Source organism: Zootermopsis nevadensis, unplaced genomic scaffold (assembly GCF_977971745.1).
Source record: "Zootermopsis nevadensis isolate Lab colony 2312 unplaced genomic scaffold, Znev_1.0 Znev_ptg000022l, whole genome shotgun sequence".
In the NCBI taxonomy this organism is placed as follows: domain Eukaryota; kingdom Metazoa; phylum Arthropoda; class Insecta; order Blattodea; family Termopsidae; genus Zootermopsis; species Zootermopsis nevadensis.
In genome coordinates, this window is record NW_028259154.1 from 13,755,116 (window position 1) to 13,769,868 (window position 14,753).

The following is a 14,753-nucleotide window of genomic DNA, read 5'->3' on the forward strand; positions in this document are numbered from 1 at the left end:
ATCATTAAGGCGCAATTTTCTTGGGATTACATCTATGGGAACCTAGCAAGTCCTTTGCACCCTAAAATACACCCCTTCAGCATATCGTAGGAACTGTGAATACTATCGCAACGCTCAATGTACTAGCCAACATCAGAGGTGGTGAGTAACCTTCGAAATTCAAGTGGTCAAATCACTGCAGTTAACTCTGAAACAAGTACACTGTGAAAGTAGACCTTTAGATCCGTGTTTCTCAAAAGGTGTGCAGCCACAATTTGGATTCAAATGCTGTTTTACAAATCTGCAGTATATACGCCGACTGGACAGTGTTTGCTATTGACCACAGAGCTCTAGAATTGCCTAGTAACGAAGATATTTCGCCTTCTCAGAACAGCCTCTGTTAGTATTAATATTAATTCAAGCCTGCCGCTCGTCACTTACTTTTCGTTCTTAAGATTTTGGACACACGTAAGAACGTAGGATCAGTAATGGGAACAGAGTTTGTGTGAGCGTTACTTATCCATTCACACACGCACGTAAGTGTTTATAATAATATATGACTTCCGTGTGCCGTAAGTAAAGCAAAGAGAAAACTAAAGCAGTACATCTGTTTAATTAAGCACTTCGTCACTGTAATATACGAGCGTAGTGTAGAACTGTCATTTAATCGTGATTAGGCAAAACTTTGACGTTTATAACATACACATTTTATTAAAGAGTTACGTCATACAATATCAAGAATTAATAAAATCTTCTCGGGAAATCAGCCGCGTTAACTGTTTACCGTAGTAAACCGACGTTTCCGGAACAAACTTTGTCCCCATCTTCATGGTTCTGTGACTTCCGAAGATCCAGTCACATTAGAACCCTAAAGATGGGGACAGAGTTTGTTCCCGAAACGTCGGTTTACTACGGTAATCACTTAAGGCAGCTGAATGCCCGAGAAGATTTTATTGATTGTACTCGACGCGAAAGTCTCAAATCCTATAACATCAAGAATTATTTACCATAAGCTGACATTTGAATACGAAGTCAATTTTCATTTCTGCAATGTATTCTTGTCTCTGCTTGTGAGCAATGAACATACTTTTCTTCTGTAAATTCTGCTATGTAATTGGCCCGTGTCTAAGTTTAAGCATGATTATAACTCAGGTTCCTTGTAAATACTAAACAGTGATCTTCGTTTGGAGGCAGGATTCGGGACGACATCATCATCATCATCATCATCATCGACATCATTAGTATCGATATAATACGAACATAAAAACAAAACGAATGCTACGATGAGCTCTTTCATAAATTACAGGAACAGATGAAGAAGGGAATAGCATCATTAGGTTCGATAGGCCTAATGATGGACATTAAGTGAATCGATATTCTCAAACTGCGACTCATTCATATTTTAAACGTATTAAAAGTGTTCCCCGTTAACAACAGAAGTTATTTTATACGTAATAAATCTCAAGTTCTTTCATAATCGATACTTTTCCTCCAACAAGTGTAATGCCACTCAAGATATTCCCCGTCTCTTATGGAGCCCGCCACCAGTGCCTACGTTGAACCAGATAAATCTAGTCCACATCCAATATTATCCTCCTATCTACACCTACGTCTCCGATTGGTCTCTTTCTTCAGGTTTTCCAATCAAAATTACAAAACATATCTCTCATCTCCCCATGCCCGCTACATGCCCCGCTCATTTCATCTTCCCTGATTTAATCACCCTAATAATATCTGACAAAGGATACGAACTTTTAAGCTCCTCGTAAAACATCTATTTCACACCAGCTGTTTATCACTTCAACCCTCTTAAAACCATATGTTCTCATACACCCTCCATGTGTATTCTTAATTTAATATGAGACCATGTTTCGCACCCACACAAAACGAAATTCGATACCCTGGGTAACATTTCGTAACATGTTGCTTTTTACGGAATTGATCCAGGAACAAGGGCTTGATCCTTCACATCAGGATATCACCCATCCCTTATACTTTCATTTTTCAGCAGTTAAATAAAACATTTATTCCGTTTGCATCTCTGGACTTGGATACGCCTAGACGTTTGGCTTTCATCCCCTCTTTGCGAAAAGTTCATAAAATTATCCATGATGAGGTAATCTGTCTGTCCCAATATTTCATCTCTTACACGAGGGGATAAGTTTCAATTAAATTTTGCACTGGGTAGCTGAAAGTAAGAAGAGAAAGTTGCTTTTTATGCCTGTCATCATTACACCTACATTACCCGACACCCAAACTGAACATCTGATAGTCTACGGATTGTGTACAGAAAAATGAACCACAAGCTATATCCGCTGCATAAGAAATAAAACACAATTAAGATCTATAAGTTTAATTTTAAAAGCGTTTCGATATGGCGATTAAGTAACAACGTGCAAAAAAAATAATATAAATTTGTGTAGAGGCATGTATAGTGCTTATGTCTTTGCTCAAGAAGTTTATAAATGCAATAATAAATTAATATGACCAATGAAGTATATGCCGAATAGCAAAGACTTAAATTAGAAACACGTATATTTCACTGCAGTACACTCTTGTCTCTAGTCACCCATTCATTTATTTAAACTTAAGAAAAACTATAGTATAAATACAAGTATTTATAATCACCCATTTCCCAAATGCAAATCGCAATGTCTTGTCTTTCCATTCGTTGGCGTGACAAAAATTGAGGGTACAGAAAGGTGAAAGGTCTCGTATCACACGAGAGGATGATTCCTAAACGTTTATATGGGTCAAACTAAAGAAAAGTTTTTCCCCTCTCATTTTTTCCAGTGTGGGTACGTTGAGGTGATGTTGGTACGTTAATCCCATGGTTTGGGAGGGGAAAGAGGGGGGGACATTACCTTTTAAAATATCCATGAGCCAGTGGGAAGCCAAGGTATGTTTTCTGGCGCCATAAAGTCTGGCACGTAAAACTTCAACTTGCTTTGTATGTGCACCTTCAAATTAGAAGAAGATGATGAAGGAGAGAAAAAGGAAAATGGAAGCGGGGGGAAGCATGGACGCCTACCTATTATCTACAGATGTTGGTAATTAATATGTTATATAATAAAGACATTAAAAGCTCTACAACTTATTACATTTCTTTGAACGAATGTTAAAAATTAAATGGCCACAGAGAGGTTCTCTCTGTCCACAAGTCTCAAACTCGGTCAAATGTAATATGTGTGATGTACACCATAATTTTTTTTTTTTTTGGGGGGGGGGCAGAGGTTCCCAATCCCCATTTTCACGGATCATTTTAAACCTGTTACGCGCCTTTATAACGTCGGTAAACTTCCACCTGACTATACGGCCCAACATCCTTAAGACAGCCAGCGCCGCCGTTAGAACCTGAGGTCTGAACAAATTCAGACGAGTTACCTCTAAAGCTCTTTGATAAAGGTAGTTAAATAACACGTGACATAATACACATGGGCCTCGGCAGGTGCTATCTGACGTAAGAACTATTCTGCTTCTGCTTTACGATATATTCCTTCAAAATTACAAGTCGCAAGAAAAAAATGAAATGCTGTTCTTTCGTGCTTGCGTGCTGAGTCCATGTCAGGACTAACAAATTATTCACTCAAACAGAAGCAACCCATTTCCACAAGGGTAGAGGAGGAAGGGGTTGAAATCTTGTAAAGGCAGATATTTTAGGTACACTGAACGTACTTTGCAAGAAGCGTGCCCCTCAACGGTGACAGATCAGCAACCCGAAACACTCTGCCACAGAGTGCTTCATAATGATGGTCTTTTCAGGGGAACAAATACGACAACTAATGGCCAAAATTTTCCCAACTTCATATCGAAATATTAGAGAAATTTTTCTGAAGCAGCCTATTTGCCTACTTTGAAATTAAGGTAATCCATCTATTTAAATAGTAGCATTTATCAACTATTAGTAAAAAATTGTGGTGCTATTTAAAATTTATAATGATCAAATTTCATTACCAGTAACGCGAATATATATGTCGACACACATACCTTTCTTTGTTTGTTTGTTTCTCTTTATTTTATTTGTATTTTTCCTTCCTCGTTCGTTCTTCCTTTCTTCTTTCATTATCCCTTATCTTTAGATCTATTAGCACTGTTTCTTTAAATCCTACAAAAATATTTTCTGTTTTCTCGCTGTCGTGTTTTCTCTTTATCCATTTTATTTTTCACTCACATCCTGTAAGTTCCTAATATGCATTTTTAGAATGATGAAACTTTCATCTAAGTATCTAAAATTTAGAGCACTTTTTAAAAGACGGCTTTCTTCTGAGTTGTTACGCCGTGTAGTCCAGTAGAAGTTTACAGAAGTTTCAGAGGTCCTTGCCGCCTCTATCAAGGACCTCTGAAACGTCGATAAACTTATACCACATAACACGGCGCAACAACCCAGAAGACAGCCAACTTTAGACTCACCGCCGTGAAAACCTCAAATCCTATACATTATTATATTATTAAAAATAATTGGTATAACAAACTCGTGACTATATTTGAACGCAACACAATCGCTCGAGTTATCATGTGTTGTAACATTCAATTTACTTCAATAACCCCTACATTATATTCCACAAACAAAATCAAAGAGCAGCATTAACAAAATAAAAAAAACACTGAACAGAATATATACGCCACGTTTCCTATGAATAAGATGTTACAGCAAGATACCGCCTCATCCTTCATTAGCGAACCACGTCAAAACCATTTCATTGATTGAGTCTGTAGTAACCAGTTCTCCTCTTTTGAAAAAGTATGCCAAGATTTTATCTATCCTAATTGAACAATTTCAGTTTGTCTTTTCTTTGGAAAGAAACAAAAAAAAAATGTTCAACACGAATGAAAGTATACTGTCAGTAACCAGACTGTTACAAGTCTGAGTAGAGCTTAATGCAGATATAAATCACCATGAAACAAGCTTTATAAAGGCTCGTGTTAATTTACTGGCACACAGTTACGGTTATAATTTTAAATCCGACACTTTGACAGGACGTTAACTACCGGAGTTCTTATATCTTGAATGATTATTCTATTCAGAACATTCATGTTGCATTTCTACCGCGCACACAAACCACTGAATTACACACTACAAGAACTTCAACCGTTTCAAAAGTAAATGTTGTCCTGCAACTGAGCAAAATTGCACTGCGCCGATCAGAAATGGTGGTAAAGTACCATTAATTCTGGGGTTCTCGACACGCGGCCGGCCGATGCATTCTGTGCGGTCCGCGTATATTTGAATACTGCGTCACTCTGCATGATACAAAGTAATTACCTGATGTCAGGAAACACGATCTGTTGCTGTCGGTATTTCGCATTACATTTTACTATGAACAACTTTTAGCTTAATGAAGAATGATAAATTAAGAACTAGACTGCATCTTACCGGTAAGTACTCGTGCGGATGCAAATGAGTAGCAACAACAGAAATTAAACCCCGTGTTAAAAACTTGCTCAAGCGTAATCAGCGAGACATATTTCCCTGTAATGAATAATTTTATTAAAGAAAATTATTGCGTGATAAATAGACTACAGAAAGGCCTTGCGACGGGCTGATCACTCGTCCAAAGAGTCCTACCAAATGTCTAAATAGATCAAGCAAACCTCCAAGAAGACAGTAAAAAAAGGAGACCACGCCAAAGTGGAGCAAATGCTAAGAAAAAGATGAAGAAATATACTACAGAAATCTGTTTCTAATTCAACATAACTCAGTACCATTTCTTACAAATTGACACTAGGTTTCAATAAACTGCCCTCACTTGTAATCTTGCGTCCCTAAATACGATATGGAAGGGTTAACTACGGCTCTAGGTTTAGGTAAGTTTGGGAACCCCTGCATTAGTTTTCACTTTAGTACTAGGTGGCAAGTAGTTAGCTTCTCTCTTCGGCGAGTTTATCATCGGCAAGAAACTCCCGTTGGATAGGAGGCTGGATGGACCCCGGAGCTAGTTTAAACGTGGCGGCGAAGGTAACACCTGTTTCCACTGCCGTGACGTAATTCCGATCATCGGTACCTTTTCTGGCTGTGCTGTAGTTCTATGGAAAACACAAGAATCTAAGAGAGGCGAAGGCGCTGTACGACAGAGAAAACAGCCCACAATTTTATTGTTGATCGAATATCAAACCAAGAAGGATGAGATATGATGGCATGTAGCGTGCATGGACATGAACAAAATGCAAACGTTTGTTGAAAAATCTTAAGGGAAAGAACTCGAAAGACCTAAACGTAGACGGGGTAATAATATGCTATTAAATAAACAGTTTTGAAAGGCGTGGATTAGATTCATCTGTCTGGGGATATGGAACTCTGGCGAACTCTTGTGAACACATTCGTGTTCCATTAAGGACGGAGAATTTGAAATTTCTTGACCAGCTGAGTGTAGTATTAGCCTTTCAAGCAAGACGCTGCTCAATGCAGTTGGCAAGGGGCCTATAAACCGTCCCATACAAGTCCTTAGTATTAAATACTGAAAGAGCAGAAATGTAAGGCACTACGAAAAAATGCAGAAATAAAATATAACATATAACTGAAAGGAAACTGAAGAATATAGGATTTGAGGATATCACGTCGGTGAGTCTGAAGATGGAGGCAAGAGGGACCTCTGAAACGTCGGTAAACATCTACCAGACTAAAAAGCGCAACAACCCAGAATACAGCCATCTTATAACTGAAGAACTTTTGTGTATTAAGGATAACGAGGAAAAGCGAAAATACTTACTTCCTGGCGGCAGTGTAGTGAATATTAGCAAGAATTGTTGACCTATGATGAGTATAAAACATACGCGGTTTATGTGTGCCTCTAAAATATTGTACGCATAATTACCCACGTTAAACGGGAAGCATCCTGGAACAGTTAAAATGACCAGGTTCACATTCATTCTGTTTTGCTGCACTTCGCAATAGCTAACGACCGTTTTCTACCTAATCCTTGCCTAATCACCATTAAAGGCCATCAGTTCATCTCCTTCGAGGCCATAGAACTTCAGCTGTAATAGCGTCATTACATAACCCAATCGTAGATCTGCATAAAGCAGTGTCTCACTTAAGACGCTTATAGTCGCTCAGTTAGTCAAGAAATTCATCAGGCTTTTATGGAACCACAAAATTCATTATCGTGCTCATGTAAGTCCGTTACTAGAGCCAGATTAATTCATCCCACACCGTCACTGGACGTTTCTTTGAAAGCAATTTAATATTATCCTCTAATCTAAGTTTAGTCTTCTATGTAATCGAAACCAATTGCGAATGTACAAAGTGAAACATTTGGTCCATGCTGTAACAGTCCAGATTAACCTAATTCCTACCAGAGAGAGATGAAACATAAACAGGGTAGAACCGACCGGCGTTTGTGAACGCGTCCAGCCTTAACACTTAGCCTATAGCTTTTATTACGTACTCCTAGGCCCTAATGACACCGACAGAGCGCGATATAAGATGAATGGATTCAGTAGCGTAAAAGGCCGCCATTTCAGATTCACTGTGTATAATCGACGTAAGAAAATTTCAAAGACGCAGGCGGGGGGTGTTCACCTTATCTCTAAAAGCCAGGTACAGATGCTCGCACAGTAAATTTGGCTGTTTTACAGCCCAGAATAAAATCTACATTTAATGATAATATTAAATAAAGATGTTTCAGAACATGCATTGCCAGGGGAAAGGTAAAATGCAGACTTTGAAATGTTGAAACAGTTGTTTGTACAAAAGTCCGTACAGAAAAAACTCTTAATAAAGGAACCCGGATTAAATTTTAAGTGTACTTGCTTCCCAGAACACATACTAAAAATGATATAAAAAAGTTTTCAATAGAAATAGGCCAAACTAACTGTTCAAAGCAAAAAATATGTAACACTGCATACAACAAATTCGTTGCTCAGAAGCTAATAAGTCTTTCAGCTGCTCAATAAATTCGCTTCCTTTTATGGGAACGGAAGATTCATTAAGTTGTACACAATAACCCACCCTTTTCTCTACGTTAAATGAGATTTACTTCTGTTCAATTCCAGTTTCTTAGATATTCATTTTAATATTATCCTCTAACCTACTACGTCTCCAAACAGGTCTCATCCCTTCATGTATTTATCATCTCACCAACAGGTGCTACAATTTCCTCAAATCATCATCATCATCTACTAAAGGGATTGGGCCTATTGGCCTGTTCCGGGACAGTTTTGCTCAAGGCAACTTGTCATTATTAGTCTTGTAAGGTGCATTTCGAGTAGTGAGTGACAAGCCCACTGCCTCTGCGCAATTTCTACTCAATCCTGAAATGTGAGAAATAATTAGTTGCCAATTGAAATACTCTAAATGGACTACTGAAGCCGATTACAATGAATAATCTCTTTCATTATACATTAAACATTACGCACGAGTATTCCGAGTTACAACTATTAGGCTTATCGATTGCTTTTTTCCCCGACTTACTGAATCTCACATCGATTCAATGTTCTGCTATCAAGACTCCAATCGGCGTCCAAACACCTGCCGGATTTCAAATCGTTCTGTAGTGCTCGAATGCCTCAGTAATTCATTTTAACCAGTCAATGCCCTGTTTGCCGGCCCTAATAATGTACGTGCACTGTATAAGCAATCAACTGCACAGAAACCGATCCGACTGGGAGAACAGCAACCAAGTATCCCGATGGGTCCACGAGTCCATCACACCCTCCAGACAAATATTTAAGCTTATCTGTGCAGTAGATACACTCCATCACGTTTTTAAATTTTCAAGGATTATCTTGGTATTGCGGTAAAAACTGTACCCGGGACGCATTTCAAACTAACTATCGGTACGCTACTCTAACAGATTTATCGACATTTTCCACGACAGCCTCTTTCCAAATTCTTAATGGCAATTCTTATCTCATTCAATGTAACAATATGTAATATTTGCGAATTAAACTAACTACCTAACTAGATGGCTTACCGAACCCGAAGGTTCATCACCGAATTAACCAAAGCCCTCCACCGGACCCTGTCCTGGGCCAACAAAATCCGGTTTCCTTCAACTCCTATCTCCCATAGATCCCGCCTGAGATTATCCTTCCATCTACGTATAGGTCTCCCCAGCGGTCTCTTCCCTTCAGGTTTCCCAATCAATACCCGGTGCACACCTCTTGTCCCATCCATGCGCGCTACATGCCCAGCCCATCTCATTCTACTCGACTTAATCACCCTGACAATACTGGGGGAGGAGTACAGATTTCTAAGCTCGTCATTGTGCAGTTTTCTCCACGCCCCATCGTCTTCCCTCTTAGGCCCAAATATCCTCCTCAACACCCTGTTCTCAAACACCTGCAATCTGTGTTCCTCCCTCTGAGTGAGAGACCATGTTTCGCACCCATACAAAACAACAGGTAAGATTATTGTTTTGTATACTTTAATTTTCAGATTCCTAGAAATCAGACGGGAAGACAAAATATTTTGAACTGAGAAGTAGCAAGCATTTCCAGAATTTAATCTCCTCCTAACTTCCTCATGAGTGTCATTTTCGTTTGTTATTGTTGTTCCTACCTGGAGAGTTTTGAAATGTGGTGTTGGAGAAGAATAGAGAAGATCAGGTGGACGGATCGAGTGACCAACGAAGAAGTATTGAGGATAGTCAACGAGCAAAGAAACATTCTACAGGCGATTACACGAAGGAAAGCTAACTGGCTGGGACATATTATGAGAAGGAATGGATTAATGAGTGATATCACCGAAGGCCAGGTTGAAGGAAAGAGAGGACTAGGAAGAAGATTGATACAGATAACCGACGACCTTAAACAAGGAAAGAACATGACGTTCCAGGAATTAAAGCGAGAAGCCGAGAATAGGGACAACTGGAGAGCTCTTTTTGGGCACAGCAATGGACCTGTCGTAAGACAGAACACTTAATAATAATAATAATAATAATAATTGTTGTTCCCAGATATTTGAACTTTATAATCCTTTCAAAGGCCTTATTAGCTACCCTAAGATAATTTTGCCTGCCTGTCTTCTGATGACGAGATACTAACATGTACTTAGTATTTTCTGAATTTACTTCTAGCCCCACCTGTCTACTAACCTCTAGTAAAGCTTCTGCGTTCCTCTTTATTGTATTCATATCGTCCCTCAATAAATTAACATCATCAGCATATGCCAATAGCTGATGTGTCCCGTTCAATTGCGAATTAAACAGCATATATAAACCTTTCCATGCTACGAACAAGACAATTCTTCATAGAACACTAATCACCAATTCTCTTAACATCAGCAGTTGATACAGACCTATTTCTCTATATATAGGCCTTCTTATGTTGGAAATATAATACAAATAATTACACACTGCAAACACAAACAGGATTAAATTAATATTAACGATCATAATTCGCCGGTACATCTAATTCAGTTTTAAAACTCATTCTATTATATTATACCTGCAAAGAAGCGTGTTTTCCATTATGCTTTACAAACAACAGAACTCAAAGTGCCAGTTTCAATTAGTGAAATGACATAGAGATAACATTAAATTCTGACATAAAAGACCGACAAATACAATAAGGCTTATCACACTGATAAGTGGGCATCTGGTATCTTTCCCCATCTCTGAAAGGATTGATTCTAGTAGCGAAGGATGGGGGATGGAGTGAGTAAAGAGGAAAGTTGATACGGACTGGAAGTCGCAAGACATCAGCTCCCCAGTTTAAACAGTTGACATTCCAATGCACACTGCCACTATTTCAGATCGCCTTTAACTCGTCTTCGGAAAGACGAAGTACGAAATAAGTAAGCTGACAGGGACAAACTCATTCACACACTGACTGCACTTTTTTGTTCTTCCGTTTATCCTTTCATTTCATATTTTTTTTCGTTCTTCCTTTGACTCTCATCTTTCTATCTGGGATAGATATTGATACACGAGAATATTTCACACAAGCTTCCATTATTATTGCAGTCCCAACATTAAGCATTCTTAATCAATTTAATAACTTTATTATTGTGAGGCCAGGTAACTGAGTCTTATATAATTTAATGAAACTTTCTCAACTACATAGCCCAGTGACAAATGAATATTACTTATAATTATTACTTATAAGAATAACGTGATAGGAAACTTTAGTAGCCTACTTTAAGTGCTACCTCGCAATTGTCTTGTGCTATCCTAGGAAGACAATTAAGGTACAATTTGGCTGCACGCGACAGAGACAAGCGACCGAGGCAGGCGAAAGAGTTACGAGACCTAGACTGGTCGCTTCCTGTCTGCTCTCTGTACAATCGTATGAAGTACAATTACGAGTGCGAGACAAAGACAGGCGATAGAGACAAAGCACAGGAGACCGCTCTCGGACCAGTAGTGTCTCGCGACGGACTCAGGCAGCACGTGCGTTGTTGAGTAAAATAATGGCAGAAATTAAATTTACTGGTGACCAAGATGAGTAATTGGTAGAATTAGTAGCAGAAAACCGACCACTGACCACCGACAGAAAGATCCTTCTTCGCGTCTGATTTTGAATATTGAACTCATAGGTTTTCTTTGTTTCTTTCGCAACAAATAACACAGCAACACATCTTATTCTTATTCTTCTTCTTCGAGTAACCTTTTTAGAAGAATTTTTGTACTCATTTTTCACAGAATATGTGCACGTATGTCTCAACAAAACAAAGAAAACAAACACTTTGCCGCATGTCTCGGTGGTCACCTCAAAAGTGTGTGGCGACAAGCTGCGATGTGTCCGTCTCCCGTCTCTGTCGCCTGCCTCGGTCGCTTGTCTCTGTCGCGTGCAGCCAAATTGTACCTGTAGAATCAGTCAGGAAAGCCAGTCTCGATGCAAGAGTTTGGAGGCAGATACTTCTCGAACACAAGGCAGTAGTGCTAGCCACTACATTTAAATGTTCGTTGCATTAAGATTGCAAGGATAAAGTTGATAGTGCAACTTCTAATTCAGTGTACACGAAATTAAGAAATTATGATTGGTGTTACTGAGTTGTTCGAGGCTGTCACTTCAGAGAATCTACAGTTCAGCAGACTTGCAGTCTTATTTTAGTATGATAAACCTGTTGAATTTCAACGCAGAATAAATTATTTCGAGTCTTCATCCATCTCCTCGGCTCTTCCTTTTTGTATCTGCTTCACATCGTTCTGTCTTTCCCCACCATTCCGCATCTCAGCAAGTATTCAAAAGCACAAAAATATGTAATTTAAACTAATATAATATTCTGTACTACAAATCTAAAACGGAATTATTGTACGTAAAATATAACATTCAGAACATGCTGTTACAGGAGAATAACAATGAAAATATTAGTCGCGATTAGGTATCACGCAATTTCAACGTTCTACCGGCATCCAAACTTTCACCATCTCTGCCTAACCTCTTCGCTGCGTGCCGCACAAAACATGCAGGCAGGTCGCGGGTTGAGAACCCCTGCATTAGCGTGTAGCCATCCTCTGTAACAGCTGCTTAGTTCTTATTTCCTTACGGTTAAAGGTGCGTGTGGTTTTGGACACCTAGGACACTGGCAGCGTGGATTGGAATGTCGCTCAAGAAATTAAAATGTGTCTGTGCTCTTTGTAGGTTTAGGCGATCCTTCGTCAAAAAAGACCTACCGAATCAAAGTACTGTTTCGTAATTAACTGCGAAGGTTTCGACCACAAACCCTATTCCTTAAACGACGAAAAACTAAGGTTTTGCCTCAGGAAAATATGCATCTGGATTATAGAGATCTTCAATTTACTACTCGACCCCACTTCTACAAATTATATTAAGTGGTCCAGCGTAACAGAAGCCGAATGTATCTTCTACAAGCTGCATCTTACTCTGTCCAGTAAAAAGGTGGTGTTGATGTCATGATATATTCATGAGTTAGCTTACTGTTATTCTAGCATCTACACCGCCACTTGCGAAAACAGAAATACTATCTACATAGAATCGGTTATTTTTCAAGGTCTATACATTTTCCCAGCATTTTATCTTTCGCTCCTTTACAGTTTTCCATTATTCCCCAGCCTCCTCCTCAATTCCAGGTCTTAAGAGGGAAGGAAGAAAGAAAGAAATAAAGAAGACGGATAGAAAGACCATAACAGCATTTTGCACTTTTTCTAAAGTATAGCTAGAAGGGAAAAAGAAAGGTAACAATATACATTTTGAAGGTACTGGCTAGCGGGTTATTCAGATGCAAAGCCAAATGCAACCTGTGATATACGCTCATGAAGAATCGAATTTTGTTACGCTTTCTACAAACGACAGCACCTGGCTGGATGCATTCACCTTATCTATTCCACCGCACAAGCCCTGTACTGTACAAGCTGGCCTCGTATAAAATTCCAATATATATATATATATATATATATATATATATATATATATATATCACATGAAATATATTTCGTAGTCTGGACACGTATATTTTGCCGACACCGGTGGCCGCGTGGACTAAGGTACCTCACACTCTGTTACGCCACTTGAACATTGAGATGGCGGATTCGAATCCTGTCCGAAACATGTATGTTTGTCATGTGTCGACTGAAGCCCGAGAGACCTTGAGACTTCCTGATCCTAATTCCAAGCGGGTACACCATGTGTATTTACTCTTTCCTTATCAACTACCGACTGATCTGTGAAAAAGGTTGTAGTGAGCAGATACGTAGAAACTGGTATTCTATTGCATAGTTCTTATATGCCTTCTCCTATGCAATTTCAGCCTTCGAAAATATGTAGAATAACTTTCCGAATATTTTAAACAGCGCTCTTAACAACAACTTCCACTCAAGGTTCTGTCGCAAAACTATAACTAGTGCTGTCGGGTTTATTGTGTGTTTGGATTTTGTCCATCGTCAGAATCCTACAGAATCCAAAAAATAATACTTGCTGCACATTTTTGGAGAGGATGGTTTATAGACTTCATAAAATACAAAATGTATCACTTAAATATCTTATAAAGCCTCTATAATAAGGATTGTGAAATTTTATTAGATATGTGGGCCTAGAAAACAAAATGAGAAGACACCTTCACTTAAAATACTTGTTTATTAAAATTAAATATATGGAATCGTGAAGGCGCTGTTAACCGGCAACGGACAGCATACAACTAGCTGCTAATTTGTTGTGTTCATCCCTATATAAACAACAGCGGATGCTTTGAGGGTCCCTGAGTCTTTAAAGATGTGAAGAGAAAGATTTCGAACCACCGCGCATGCGCAGAACGGTCTGCAACCAGTAGCTTCACAGCGCCACGTTAATTTTCACTCACTGCTCAAATTGCGGCAAAAAATGTATAAACCTAGTTCAATTGATAATTATTAAGATTCAAAGGTGGGCTGTTGTAGTAACTGTGATGCACATTTGAGCTATGTAACAACATAACCTGAACTTATTATCCGGTCAAAGAAAAAAACTTCACTGCTGAGTAGGAGAACGAATGAGTTTTAATTTTAATTAGTCTGTCAACATAGTCAGTCGGATTAGACTGGTTTATAACAACACACCAGCAAAATGTAAAATAAATAAATTTGGGTTCAAAACCCAAACACAAGAGATCACTTTGGAAACTAGGTTGTAGGTAAAAGTAAAATATTAAAACAGAAATTGAAAAACCAGTGGGGGTGGGGAGTGGACTGGACAGATTAATTTAACAAAAACTATCTCAGAAAGTTATGTAAGAAAAACAATGTGAAAAGGCTTGGATTCTATTGATTTTTCCAAACACGTTGAACTATCGTGACACTCATACATAAGAGCAGCAACAAATGTCTTTGCGAGGTGAGTAAGTACGGGAATACACGTTTCAAGCAGAATTGTGCATCACGAAGTTAGAAAAATTATAT

General features: G+C 38.7%; 1 protein-coding gene across 5 annotated transcripts in view; it reads right to left on the bottom strand.

The window, feature by feature from the left end:
- Positions 1-14,753, bottom strand: part of LOC110835907 (limbic system-associated membrane protein) — an 893,271-nt gene that overhangs the window by 623,700 nt on the left and 254,818 nt on the right. The window lies entirely within an intron of this gene.